General features: G+C 46.6%; 1 protein-coding gene and 1 long non-coding RNA gene across 2 annotated transcripts in view; both read left to right on the plus strand.

Annotated features, from left to right (window-relative positions):
- The window catches only part of LOC142817696 (suppressor of lurcher protein 1-like), a 219,706-nt gene that overhangs the window by 8,983 nt on the left and 195,790 nt on the right, over positions 1-14,933 (plus strand). The gene's annotated exons all lie outside the window — the stretch shown is intronic.
- LOC142817693 (uncharacterized) lies at positions 7,375-9,388 on the plus strand. Its single transcript, XR_012895313.1, has 2 exons — positions 7,375-7,719; positions 8,130-9,388. It is a non-coding gene; the product is annotated as an uncharacterized LOC142817693 (long non-coding RNA).

The raw sequence follows: 14,933 nt of genomic DNA on the forward strand, positions 1-14,933 counted from the left end.
TCTACGTGAGCTTCCAGGTTTCTTTAGCGTAAGCACCGGTAACATGCAGCTAAGATGTCGCCAGCAGCCATTATGCTTGGTGACAAAACAGGTATACAGATTGCTTAATGAGCGCGAGCTTTGACGTAACAACTATCATTACTGTTACGTACGCACGCACGCACACAAACACACTCACGCATGCGTGGACTCACACACACGTACGCAATGCCACAAACACACACGTGCGCTTCAAACTGTCAGATGAGCAAACCATCTGAGAATAAGCTTCTTGTAAGCCCCGAGGGTAATAAATAAATAAATAAATAAATAAATAAATAAATAAATAAATAAATAAATAAATAAATAAATAAATAAAAGACAGTTAGTCAGTTTTCATTCTGAAGCGACAGGGCATGCAAGCACGTACACCAGAAAAAAAATGTCAGGACACTACAAACATCCACTAATTATTGAACTCACGCAAGAAAAGAAAAGGCACTAAGGCTAACCTGCGAATGGCAGTGCAACATGCAAACCTATCAATTCGGCACGCCTAGGGCTCTACGTGAAAGATAACTGTTAAGTCATCTGATTTCATCTTCGCGCAAGTTAATCCGTGGTTGGCTTATCTATACGATATGCAACGTCTCAATCATGAGGCGTATTTCTTCATTCCCACGTCAATACAAAGCTGCGCATTCATGAAATTTTGGTGTGCACTTACATTATCTATAAAGATATTAAAAGGTGAGCTTGATATGTGGGGTTTAACGTCCCAAAACCACTATATGATTATGAGAGACGCCGTAGTGGAGGGCTCCGGAAATTTAGACCACCTGGGGTTCTTTAACGTGCACCCAAATCTGAGCACACGGGCCTACAACATTTCCGCCTCCATCGGAAATGCAGCCGCCGCAGCCGGGATTCGAACCCGCGCCCTGCGGGTCAGCAGCCGAGTACCTTAGCCACTAGACCACCGCGGCGGGGCAAAAGGTGAGCTTCCATTTAGCAATGTCGTAATAGTGTCTTGCATAAAGACTTGCTAAATATTAACTTGCATAACGATGAAATCAAATGACTTAACAGTTGTATTTCGCGTAGAGCCCCACGCGTGGCGAATTGATAGGTTCACCTATTCCATGGGCATGCGTAGATATGTTCCCGTTCCTGCTTGTTTTTTTTTTTCCTGCGACTCTTCAGTTGTTAATCGGCGTTTTCGTTGTCGCAACTTTTCAAGTAGACCCTAGTGCTCGTTAAACGTCAGGTGTGGTTGCACTGCTGGCTATACAAGTTTATTGATTTGATTGATTTGTGTGGTTTAACGTCCCGAAAACAACCATATGAATATGAGAGACGCCGTAGTGGAGGGCTCCGGAAATTTCGACCACCTGGTGTTCTTTAACATGCACCTAAAACTGAGCACACGGGCCTACAACATTTCCGCCTCCATCAGAAATGCAGCCGCCGCAGCCGGCATTCGAACCCGCAACCTGCGGGACAGCAGCCGAGAACCTTAGCCACTACACCACCGCGGCGGGGCTTGTGACCGTCTTTGCACGCGTTGTCTGTTTAAAACCATTTGAGGAGGTACGAAAAACCAGGGTTGCATTGTAGAAAAAAAAAATCATTCTGTGCTGTTACATGCAAAAACCAAGGTACGATTGTGATGCCGTGGTACGCCGGAAATCACTTGGTGGAGGACACTGAAAGTTCTTATTACCTGAGTTTATTAATGTGCACCTAAATCTAACTACACGGGTCCCTAGCATTGTCGCTCCATCAAAGTGCAGGAACCGCAAGTGGGATCAAACCTCCTTTTTTCGGATTTCGGTGGATTCCGGTGGTTTCGGTGATCTTTCGGATCACCGAAACCGCCGCCGCAAAGCCGCAGCTTCCTGACGGCCCTCTTTAGAGCAATTATCCTTTGATATATTTCTATTAGCACATGTCTGAAGAGTACATGTCATAATATAGGTGCACATGTATAGATACGCACTGGTTCCTTTTTTTTTCTTTTTGTCAAGTTTGCACACGCGTGCATGGACAGTTATTAATATTATTTTTTGACATTGTACGCTTTCGGTGTTATGGCGAATGCTCATCTACAAGCGAACTGAGGTGGGGCCTAACGATTCATTTTAGGTGCAGTGACTGCACCATGACCCGGAGTTATTCAAACTTATGATGCGTTACACTTTCACAATCAATCTGACACCCCGTCGCGGTGGTCTAGTGGCTAAGGTACTCGGCTGCTGACCTGCATGCAGGTCGCGGGATCAAATCCCGGTCACGGTGGCTGCATTTTCGATGGAGGCGAAATTGCTCTAGGCCCGTGTGCTCAGATATGGGCGCATGTTAAAGAACCCCATGTGGTGGAAATTTCCGGAGCCCTACACTACGACGTCTCTCGTAATCATATGGTGGTTTTGTGACGTTAAACCCCACATATCAATCAACAATCAAGCTTGCGACAGAGTTGGGCTAGTTGAAATTGTTGTGTTGCTCTTCGGGATATTCGCCCGAAGGCATGCGGCGATCGCGATCAAGTAGCCACTTAATGTCGCGAAAGATAGCTCTCATTCAAATTTGTTTTCAGACAGTAACGAATACACACAGGTTACAAAGATAAAAGATACGACCTACAATACCAGATGACGTGGTCGGCGTTTGCGGGAATTTCCCACCACCATTTTCATAGTTAAAACTTACGTAGCTTCTGTTTTTCACGTCAGGTTTTGCGCATGACCTCCCAGCCGAGTCGATCTTTACAACTTTTTGTAATACGGTCGCTACTTTCCTTAAATAAATATTGAGTAAACGGAATTAAGAAAAAAAAAGTAAACCTTTTTTGGCAATCGCCAGCAGAGAGTAACTGGAGGCTCCTTCAGGAGAAGAGTGGCATGACCTCAACGCCGAAGGGCAAGAACTTCGCAACTCTGCGAGAATCGTCGCCCCGCCGTGGTGGTTTAGTGGCTAAGGTACTCGGCTGCTGACCCGCAGGTCGCGGGTTCGAATCCCGGCTGCGGCGGCTGCATTTCCGATGGAGGCGGAAATGTTGTAGGCCCGTGTGCTCAGATTTGGGTGCACGTTAAAGAACCCCAGGTGGTCGAAATTTCCGGAGCCCTCCACTACGGCGTCTCTCATAATCATATAGTGGTTTTGAGACGTTAAACACCACATATCAATCAATCTGCGAGAATCGTGCACTTCGCCAACAGACCTGAATTGGGAAACGCTAGCGTACTCCGCGAACATTTCTGCGCCATTTATTACCGCAAGTGCACTCTCGAGCGCACTCTCCGGGACGAGAGTCGATGAACTAGAAGGTGGAAAAGAAAGCGCTGACTCGAAACGTCTTTTTTCCAGCAGACGCCAAGAGTGAGGAGAAACGGAATGCGTCGGCGACGGTACGAAAAATCAACGCACTGCGTACCTGCACTTAAGGCCGGAAAGAAAAGTGACGCGTACGCAAAAGTAACTGGCACAGTATTCAAAGAGGAAAGGAATTGCGATGAAAAGGGCAGTATGAAGAAGGAAGTTGGGGGGCGGAGAAAAAAAAAAGCAGGCCCTTGGGGGGCTTTATTTGGCAGCCATACGGCGGTGCATAGACGTCGCATGCGGGCTTCATTTATCATCCCCACCCTCCCGGGGGCATTCTTATTCGTGGAATGCTTTTGAGCGGGCTGTCGATGCGCGAATATTGAATCGCCCCTAGGTATCGTCCTCTCGACTCTATGCACAGCTAAAGTCTTGACCCTTCCCCACATTCCCATCCACTCTATCTCTCTTTCTCTCTCTATCCATATACCATTATTTTTCCGACAGTTTTTCCTTTGTCATCTTGCCAGCCATCGATGTCAAAGCACGAGGGAATGCGAAATAAGGCCACATAGTTTTTTCTCACTCTAATAATAAGTCCCACAGCGTGAAGAAAAAACGAAGGAAGTCGTGGAAAGGTTTTCAAAAGACGTCATGAATATTTTTTTCTGAAAGAAATATAAAAGCAACCAGTCAAAGGTTCACGGCTGGGAGGCAGGACTCGGAGGAAAGGGCAATGGGTTGAAATGGGGGGGGGGGGGGGGGGTCTCTGACAAAAGCCTCCGCGAGGAGGGGGGGGGGGGGCTTAAGGTGAAGCTCTCTTGGCGTCTACTCCGCGACGGCACTCTCTGGAATTCAAAATGTCCTGATCGTTATGCAAAAGCGGTACGCTAAGAAAGTCTGCTCTCGCAGGCTTTAAGAGACTCCCCCTCTGCTTGTCGCGTTTCTCTGTACTAGGCTCCCGCAAGACTGCTTTCCTTGCGTGTATGAGAAGCTGTAAACTCTTCATTATACCGAGAGACTCCCGCTGCCACCGTTAGAGAAGAGACGCGATCCGGAAGAACAGCTTGCGGGATTTGTGGTATGCGTGCGATCGTCCCGCCTACGACAGGTGTTCTGCAGGGTAAGCTACGCTGTTAGTTCGTCGCTCATTTAAGGTCGACCGAGGAGTTTTGTGCTTCTGTGCCGTCTTCGTACTCCTCCGCGGAACTTTTTATTCCTGAAAGAAGTAGGTATGCGTTGTCATTTGTAGTATAACCCTTGATTGGTATTAAAGCTGAGATTATAGGTCGTGGCTATGTACTTTAACAAAATGTGAGAGGAGTTGGTTAGATGTCTGCGAACTCAAAACGGAGTGTTTTCTTGCGACAGGTAGTTCCTAGTTGCGTTGAAGGGCCAGTCAACAGGCTCCGAAACGCGCAAAAATAAGCTCGCGCATTTTTCCTGCGCGCGACCAAACTCCTTCAACGCGCAGTGACGTGAACTGGGCGATCGGCGACGTGACGTCGACGTGACGTCGATTGCAGCACGTCGATTGGTATAAACCAGGTATCAATAAAGAGTAGTGAAGTCAACGTCGCCGATCGTCGAGTTGACGTCACTGCGTGTGGAAGAAGGTTGGTCAGGCGTACGAAAGATGTGCGAGCTCTTCCTGCGCATTCCAGGGCCTGTTGACTGGCCCTTCAAAGAAGAATATAAAGTCTTGTAAAGGTGTAAAATACCCCAAAAAAATGATCCTCAAAAACCACGGTGCGCGTGAGGGGGTGCTTTTTGTAGACACCGCCTAATATTCGTTTAATAATTACACCAGTAATAGGGTCGCACGTGGCTCCCTCTTTGCAATGGCGGTTAGAGACACGAAAGAGAAAACCGTGACAGGAGGCTCCGTAAGGAACAGATTGCTGGAGGCAGCACAAAAGGATTGTCTTTGCAGAGGTCGTAATCAATGGTCGAAAGCAAGGCAGATTAATAATGAGTGACTCCAAGATGGCCATTAAGAATTTAACAAAGGGATGGATCTTTACCGAAGCAGCCAAAATCCTGAACCACAGAGCAGAAGACTTCCGAAACGGCAAAACTGCGCTCAAATACCTCAAGTGGATCTCGGTGCACATGGGGAAGTAAACATCGAAGACAGAACTATTCCTTCAAACCTCAACGAGAAAGCCCACCGAACCATGCGAGAACCGATTAATCACGGCTCGGACAGCTACGGCCCGGCACCCCGCACCCACCACAGAAGGGGGGACGACTCTAACAGGGGTGATGGGGACGACTCTAACAGGGGTGATGGGGACGACTCTAACAGGGGTGATGGGGACGATGTAGGTGATGACAATGACGAATATGCGACGCAAGACTACAGAGATAGACCGGTCACGTCGTCCTCGACATATTGACATACTATAAGCGACGACGAAAAGAATATCCCCCACCACACAAACAGCTAGACAGATCTCAAGAAACAGATTGGCGAAGATGGCAAACCAGAACCTTTCCAAATCCAGTACACCGGAATAGAGTGTACTCCAGACGATACCCACAAGCAAGCTCTTATCTCTGTAAGAACGAACACACAGATATGACACATATTATAAGGCAATGCAGACAGGTCACGGCAATATACCGAGAGGACAATACCGGACCGAACCTTCTTGAGGAGCGTTGGATAAGTGCGCTGAGCAGCTCATATCTGCACGATCAACTGTGGACGATCCAGCGAGCCCAGATAGCGATAGAAAGGCTAGGCATCACCGTAAAAAATATCCGTGTGGCCGGAGCCTGGGCTGGTAACCTTTCATTTTTTTTCATTTTTAAATAACGTTTTTTTGCGTCCTTCAATGAAGGTGAATGGCTATGATAATGATAAGAAGTGCGGTGCTCTTCGTGCAATTATTCGTATTAACCTCAAGCTGTGAGCAGCCTCTTTGTACTGAATGTCGTGGTACGACACCTGAAGGTTGTACAGAAGTAAATCAAGCTTCAGATTTAATGTTGTTGTAATGAACTTCCTACGTTTCGTGAAATATTCATGAACTACGAATGAGACTAACAGTCTAATCTCGCGTGTAGAAAATGCGTAAACGAACTAATCATATTTATAAGCAGCTGTGGTGCAGCTGATTTTATGCTGACCCATAGTTTCTTCGGCAAACTTTTAGAAAAGGATGAGTGCGCTTCGAAAGTTTCCCTCCAACAACCTGTGAAGACTTCCATAAATAGTCTCATTGGCGCCGTATTATGCTACAAGCGAGAGATATTCCTCAGACGAGGATTAAGTTTTCCATCATAGGTTCCAGACGTACAACGGCATCTTCATAGGACGGATTATCATAATTGGTGCGCTTAGCTGCTCAGCCGACCAGCACAAAGTAGTTAGTATGCTAACAGAATTCAGTGCTGTGTACTGCAATATCCAAACGAACCCTTTTAGCCGATGCAAGAGGAGTGCCGTTGATGACACATAACTACAATTTATTCGTGTTTCGGTGCATTCATTTAGTGTCCTTGCCTTACTTTTTTTTTACAATACTGAATTTGAATAGTTTGTGTCACTTTAGTGGATGGACTATTCTTCGTGCAGAATTCTTCTTCAGTTGCTTCAAAATTTCAGCACTCTGTAGAATTATTAGCGATGCAAAATACTTCAATGTGTTCATGGCCAACACGATTCCAAAAGTGTAGAGAATGTCCATTTATTTACAAACAGTAGTCAAACAAACGCGTGACCTCTCAAGTGTCAAATACGTTTGGAAACCGTTTCGTGCAATATTTTCGAGGTAAAATGTGCAGACGCACGCCGTACACATTTGTGCACTCTGTCCATGACTGCGAAAAAAAAATATCTATTTCAAAATGCTTCGATATCTGTTTGTCTAAAACACTACGTCGACTCATGCAACAATTTGAGTGACTGCATCGCCCATCCCTCCTGTGCCGCTGTTCGCTCTTTTTGCCATGTTTATCACAAGCTCGCCAGCTTCTTACCGTGTAGTGCGTCTGTCACGAAGGAAGGAAAAGATGAGGAAAAGAACGGCAGGGAGGTTAACCGTCACCCCCGGAAAATCTTTTCAGGCCTGCGCCCAGCAATCTGACGTCATTTCCGGCCGGCCGACTCTCGGGGAAGCCGCAGCGGCAGCGAGCGCAGCGCGAGCGGCGGTGGTGACGGTTCGGCGGCGTGGTGTTGACGGTGTTTCACGTTTGTTGCTTTCCGTTGTTGTTTTGCGGCAATTTCGTTTCCGTGCGTGATGCTGGAGTGATGCGACAATGCCGAATAAGTGTTGTGTACCCGGATGCACCGGCAACTACAAAACAGGAAAGAAGATACAAGTGTTTTCCTTCCTTAAAGACGCCGACGCTCTCAAACAATGGCTACGCGCCATTCCTAGGAAGGACTTCGTGCCGACTTCGTGCACTAAGGTAAGAATTTGAGATGCTCCTGTTCTTAGCTTGTCGTTGCTTGTTCGGGTAGAAATCACCTATGATGGGAAATACTTGAGCGTGTGGCCGCCGGGCCTCGCGAAGCGCTGACGCCAGCAGCGTTCGCAGCAAGGATGGTCAGCTGCGCTTTGTTCACTAACAGTGCCGTGGTGTCGTCCATTCTTGCAAGCTCTCGGTGGAAGCGCTTCGTGGAGTGCGGTGACATCACGCTCCCGTGTTTCCTTTCATGTTGCTTGTACCGCTTAGCGCAGCGCTTTTATTTAGATGCTTGCGAAACGTAGGTAGACTTTGTTTTAGCTACACGGACTGTAAACACGGTCATGCAAACGGGAGCGCATTTTTTTCTTTTGAGAAGTGGCGTCTCAGACGTTCTTGAAACGTTTGTGCAGGTGTGCGCGGATCATTTCGACGCTTCATGCATCGAGAAGACGACATCGTACACGGATCCAAGGACAGGGAGAGTTATTGAAGTTGCACTCCCAGTACCACGGTTGCGTCCTGGATCTGTCCCAACGGTATTTCCCGGCTGTCCGTCCTACCTATCAGTACGAGACCAGAGCACGAGAGAAACCCCTGACGCCAAGAGGAGCCGACAAGAAGCCTCCCAACTCGCCCGTGCTGTAGAAGAGTCGCTGGCGTCATATGAAGCGGAGCAAGAACGAGACCGGTTTTCGTCCCTCGAAGAACTAAGGGCTCGCCTGCAAGGGGTGTCAGTGTCTCCGAAGTGGACTGTGATTCATAAAGAAGAGTGCTCCATGTTTTTGAACATTATCGACTATCGTGAACCTTGTTTGAATGCGTCATTGACCGTGTTTGCAAACCTTGAAGTCTTTGCCTGCTATCAAGGTTCACCAATCAAGAACCTTGGTAGCGCTGTTGTACCAGACTCAGTTCAAAAAGTAAGTTCCTTGTTGGAAATTTTGAACAGCCTGTCGATGCTGTCTGAGGAGCGCTGCACTTATTGCCACCTGGCTCAAGCAATACATTCCCTTGTTTGAGCCTTGTTTCCAGTTTTGTATCTCTTTACAAGTTGTTAGCTTTTAAAGGTGCTGTACTTTTTTCTTTTTTTTTAACTCGAACTGCCTCGGTGCCCACTGTAGCAGTTGTACAGTCCGTTTTGGTACCTAAGCTGTGTACACTTTCCTTGTGCACTCTGTGTACAGACATGTTGTGCACTGTGATTTGTTTTTTCTTAGATTTTTGTTTGATTTTTTCCCTAGGACATTTTCCCTAGGACCTGTGGCAGTACAATTACTTTTCTTTCTGTCATTTATCATGCTGTGGACCACAATTTAGTCACCAGTGTTCTTATGTATTGTATTTTTTGGCAAGTGTTTGAACCTGATACCTTGTGTTGCTACTGCTACTATGATAAACGAATGGTATGTTTTCCTCTAACCTACAATTTAAATGAAAGTGTGCTTTTTCTGTTCCAAAGCTCGGGGATGTTTTTGCTGTTACAATCTGTTTTGTTTTCTGAGTTTTATGTGGCAAGATATTGTGTTTTGTACTTTTGGCATATTTTCAGCATTAAGGGCAACATCTTGTGTTGCCTGTCGTCTGCCTGGACCGAGAACAATGTGCACTGTGATATTTGTACAGACGACGTCTGGCTGTGATAAATAAATACGCATTATTCCATTCACGATATTCATTATTTCTTGATACCTTGATAAGTTCCCCCGCAACGGTGGCTCAGTGGCTAAGGCGTAGCGCTGCTGAGCACTAGGGCGCAGTTTCGATACCCGGCTGCGGCGGCCGCATTTCTGATGGAGGCGAAAAGCAAAAACGCCCGTGTGTACGAGATTTCGGCACACAATAAAGATTCCCAGGTAGTAAAACTTGATCCTGAGCCCTCCCCTACGGCGCGCTTCATCGCCTGCGTTGCGTCGGCGCGTTAAACCATACAATCAATGGATACCTTGATAAATCGTGCGGACATGGTGTCAAGGAACCTCGCCCGAGTCGGCAGGCGTGAAGGGCGCTCGCGGCAAGCGCCCGCGGCTGGCGCAGCCACCCAGCGAAGGGCGGCCGGCCGGCCGGCGCGATGTGACGTCGTCGACGTCACGTCACGTGACGCGCAGGCCTGAAAAGCTTCCGGGGGTGACGGGTTAACCAGCCCATAGGCAGCCGGTTCGCTACCCGGTGCATGGGAGGGGATGGGGAAGATGAAAGATAGAGAGCAGAGAGGGAATATAAACACAGCGTCTGTCACTGTTATCCATCTAGCGGAGGAGCTGAAAATTAACGCTGTGCCCGCAACGCGCTGACAGCAGTACATCCAGCAGCCCTTCGGTTTGCCTAATTTTTTGTTTGTTTTTCCTACTTCACTCAACCGTTGCGAGTGCTAAACCCACACGACATCCTTGAACAGGAGGCGGCAGCTCTATGCTAAAGGGTTTCTGGGCGGGCAGGGTTGGTTCCTCAATTAGCGATTCCGCGCGACACAACGAAATGTGCCGGTACAACGCTCAAAATTCGGCATGCACCGAGGCCCTTTGTGTCCCTCTCAGTTTGTTGCTTGGCCCAGTTCGTAAAGCGACGCCTGTCGCCGGCGCATTCTGCAAATGTCGGGCGCGTTGAGCGTAATTAAGGCGCGTGCTGCCTTCCCTTTAGTTAATTCCGGCTCGCTGAGTTCTCGCGCGGTCCTCTAGTGTCGAGCGCCTCCTGTTGTCACATGCGTTCTAGTTTCTCGTCGCCGTTGAAATTTTTGCGCGGAGCCTCACGCTTTGCTTATGGAAGGAGCCGGAAGTTTGGCCAAGCATCTGTTTTCGTTCCACGCTGCTGGAAAGTGTGATCTGTTTGTGTGATGTTTCGCTTCTTCGTGTACAATGTAGGCGCATTGTTATTGTTCCCTGCTGACGAACTGACGTAGTATACCACACATTGACTAACATCTGTTCAAAAGAAGGATGGAAGAAAGCTTGGAAAATATGATCAGATGACAGGAATAATGCATGAGACATGCTAGAACTCTTCACAATGAAAAGGAAGAGGGAGGGGTCGACCAGGCAACAAGCTACGGAAGGGAAAAAATGGCATCCGTGACGTTCGCAAAAAGAAAAGCGTGTCAACAAAACTCGAGGTGAACTAAGGCGAGTAGATGTTTAAATGTACGCAGGAAGACGAATGATTTAGTATCCGTTCAACGTGTCAAAACTCAAGGTGAATGAAAGCGAGGGAGTATTTATTTCTACGCGCGAATATGATTGATTCAGTTCCTGTTGAGTGCAGGCATAGCAAGTTTAGTTTAGCTGCAGTAGGGGCTAATTGTAACCGATGGCCGCGTGTACCTAATGCTTTGTCGTTTTGCCTGCGTTTCCTGCGCCTCGACTTGATCAGAGTACAGAGACACTTTCATAAACTTACCTGCCTAATTCACCTTCATTTCCAGCGCGGAAACAACCCTGGCCTTCAAAACATACATCTTTGCGTATTTCATGTTTGAAAACTGCCTTCAAGGCAGTGTCGGATAGTGTGTCAATTTACGGTAATGGTTCATGGCTGCATGCACACGTGCACACGCACGTGTGCGTATCATGCATGCATGCGTGTTTGCAAATACATACATACATACGTACATACATACATACATACATACATAAATACATACATACATACATACATACATACATACATACATACATACATACATACATACATACATACATACATACATACATACTGACCTTTAAACATGCCTGTAAAGCGTGCTCCTCTACGGTGTAGGTGTTCATGCAACACAGCCAACTTTAGCATTTATAACATTTTTCTAAACAGAACAATTTTAATAGCTGATTTGTCTGCTTTAATACGTTAAATTTATTACTGTCTTCTCAAAGTAAGCTAAATAAAAGTTTTATTGCTTCCTAAACACTTACTAATTATTTGTGAAAGTGTGGAAAGGGTTTAGCTAGTCAAGTCGGTTAGCATCATCTTCCTCAGGGTGTGTCAAAACATTGCAAATGTAGTTTGCCTCTATCTATAAACAATTAAAACATACATACATACATACATACATACATACATACATACATACATACATACATACATACATACATACATACATACATACATACATACATACATAATGACCTTTATAACATGGCTGTAAAGCGTGCTCCTCTGCGGTGTAAGTGTTTATGCAACACAGCCAACTTTAGCATTTTTAACATTTTTCTAGGCAGAACAATTTTAATAGCTGATTTGCCTGCTTTAAAACGTTAAATTTATTACTGTCTTCTGAAAGTAAGCTAAAGAAAAGTTTTATTGCTTCCTAAACACTTACTAATTATTTGTGGAAGTGCGGAAAGGGTTTAGCTAGTCAAGTCGGTTAGCATCAACTTCCTCAGGCTGTGTCACAACATTGCAAATATAATTTGCCTCTATCTATAAACAATTGAAACATACATACATACATACATACATACATACATACATACATACATACATACATACATACATACATACATGCATACATGCATACATGCATACATGCATACATGCATACATACATGCATACATGCATACATGCATACATACATGCATACATACATGCATACATACATGCATACATACATGCATACATACATACATACATACATACATACAAACGCGTAAACTAAGCGCTAATCTATTGCGATATATGAATAATGAACGCCTGAAAGCTGGACACAGCGAATGCGGCATCTCCGCTCATCCGGTTCCGAAACTCAGCGGCTCCTTGGCGTTAAGTATCGACTCATCCTTCAAGTTCATGCATGCATGCATGCTCGGAGGAGGGCCGAGACAGGCACCACGTGCAGTAAGGTATAGCGAGGGCCGAAACAACCGCGCCCTCGCGTCAGCACTTCCTAGAGGAGATGGGCCGCTTGCGCTACTGCTGACTCGTCGTCTGCTCTTTTTTTTTTTTTTAATCTCCACGCTCGGCCATTAGTATCTGCGTTGGTTGATCAAAACGCACGACGTGCACGGTCGGCACAACTGGTAATCGCGGGGAAGAGGACTCCTCCCTGTGGCTTCGTTATGTCAGACTTTTTCAGGGGCGAGGATGGTAGGTGGATGGGCGAGGAGGAGCGGTCTCTCCTCTTCGACTTGTTCCTCCTCTCTTTCGAATCGCCCAGTAGGGAGGAGAGTAGAGAAGCACCGTTCGTAGGCTTGCGAGGGGATGCGAGGTGGTGTAAAAGGGGTGTCGGAGTATAAAGCGCGAGAGGGCGAGCGGTGGCGGCAGCGGCAGAGGGCGGGCTCGTTCAATTAACGCTAATGCGCCGGCTCGGGGCCTCGTTAAAGACACGCGCTCGAGTCCGCGTTGCCTTTATCACGACCACGCAGAAGGCTCGGCGGCGTCCTCCCCTTTTTGACAGTGGTATATGGACCCCGGCCAAAGAAGCTCGCGCCGGAAACGTGCTTGCCGTGGAGCTACTCGACGCTACACTAGACGGAGTCAGTACAGAGGCCGTTGTCGTGTTTGTCGCGTTGGTGTCGCCTTTCGAAGAAGTGCGCACAGAGTTAGTGGAGAAAGAAGGGGAGGAGGGAAAAGACGGAGAGGGAACAACGCTTCGACAACGACAAGTCGTCGCACTTGTCGAACGAACGGCGTCTTGTAGAGAAAATTTGTTAAGGCAGTGCGTCACGTCGATAAATCGAGACATCGCGGCATCGAATGCGCAGAAGTGAACGATGATCACGGTGCCTTTTTTTTTTCTTCCCGAATGCGCCGGTCGACGGGCGTTGTATTTAATGCGTCGACGGCTTGAAAAGGATGTCGTGAGCCGATTTTAAAAGGCTGCAGAGCGTGGTTCACGTAAACTTGCAAAGCCTGGAGTTAATTGACGTCACACGCGATAAGGTATTTCATTTATTTGTAAGCATCAATGAATCTCGAAAGACGTTGATTCCTTCGCTTCTTTTAAAGATTGTGATGCTTTGTGGAAAACGCACATTTGTTGGGCCATTTACTTATGTTTATAATTCCGTAAGGCATTACTTCATTACGTTGAGGATTGCGTTGATATACCTCCTATAAGGCACAATTGTTTTTTTTTTCACGCTGTGTTTTTTTCTATGTAAACGCAAGTCTTTTCGACGTGGCACGTTGCCACAGTGCTTTGTTGCAATGCGTGTGGATGCGGCACGTATGGGAAGAAATATATACTGTCAAAGGCTATATATATATATATATATATATATATATATATATATATATATATATATATATATATATATATATATATATCCTGCAACCTAAGTATGGCTATCCTAAGAAATAATTTTCAAGCCCCGTCAATGTTGTCACAGATATTGTTATTTTTGTTGCTTTTAATACGTGCAGTATTCATCGTAAAGCCCCCCCCCCCTCCCCCCACAGTCTTCGGACTGTTGGGCTATAGTCTACAGAACGTTTCCTTCATTTTAAGTATCGCAAGTTCGCCAATTAACTCGAAACTTGGTACTTTTCTTCCTGAATGACAAAAGAAAACATCCCACGTTGAAGTGCCCCAACATCCTCTGGAGTTAGGTTCGTGTACTTATATATTGAACGTTTACGAGTTAAGCAATAGATTTGAAAAAGCCCTTTGTTCTATATCCAGATATCTCATGGTGACGCTAGTTTATAGACACCAACAGTCACGCCTGGGCAGTCCGCAACAATGTCGGAGACGTGGTTGACTGCACTTTAATTAGCCTGCATCCGTGTCGTGATGCACGCGCTCTGTTGTATCGATCTCGCGAACAAGCTTTTAAAGCAAGCTCAACGGGCACATATGTGAGAGCTTTTCTGGAAACTCTCACAATGCATTTTAAAAGCCCCCACCCGAGCAAGACGCATTTGTAAAGTATATACGAGCTGTACTTTGTGCGCACTCTCGACGCACTCTTCCGAACGGTATTCGTTCGCTCCTTTTATGGGCATTACCTGCGTGCACGCGAGCTTTTTCTCGCTGCATACGGGCTTGGAAAAGGAAGCGTTGCGAAAGGCAAGACCCTTAGGCGCAGGCGCCGCTCGCTCACCTGCATTGCGAAACATCGAAGGCCGATGTCCTTCGGCCGCAGGCGAAGCGCGCGCTTCCTCCGCGAGATGCATTAATGGTAGCCGGCAGCGTCTTGCGCAAGCCTTTCGTCTCGAATTTCAGTTGGGGAGTTTTGTTTGCTCGAGGAACGAAAGGATATCGGAGGGTCGGTGAGATACGGGC

The sequence above is a fragment of the Rhipicephalus microplus genome, chromosome 5 (assembly GCF_043290135.1).
Source record: "Rhipicephalus microplus isolate Deutch F79 chromosome 5, USDA_Rmic, whole genome shotgun sequence".
NCBI classification, from domain to species: Eukaryota; Metazoa; Arthropoda; class Arachnida; order Ixodida; family Ixodidae; genus Rhipicephalus; species Rhipicephalus microplus.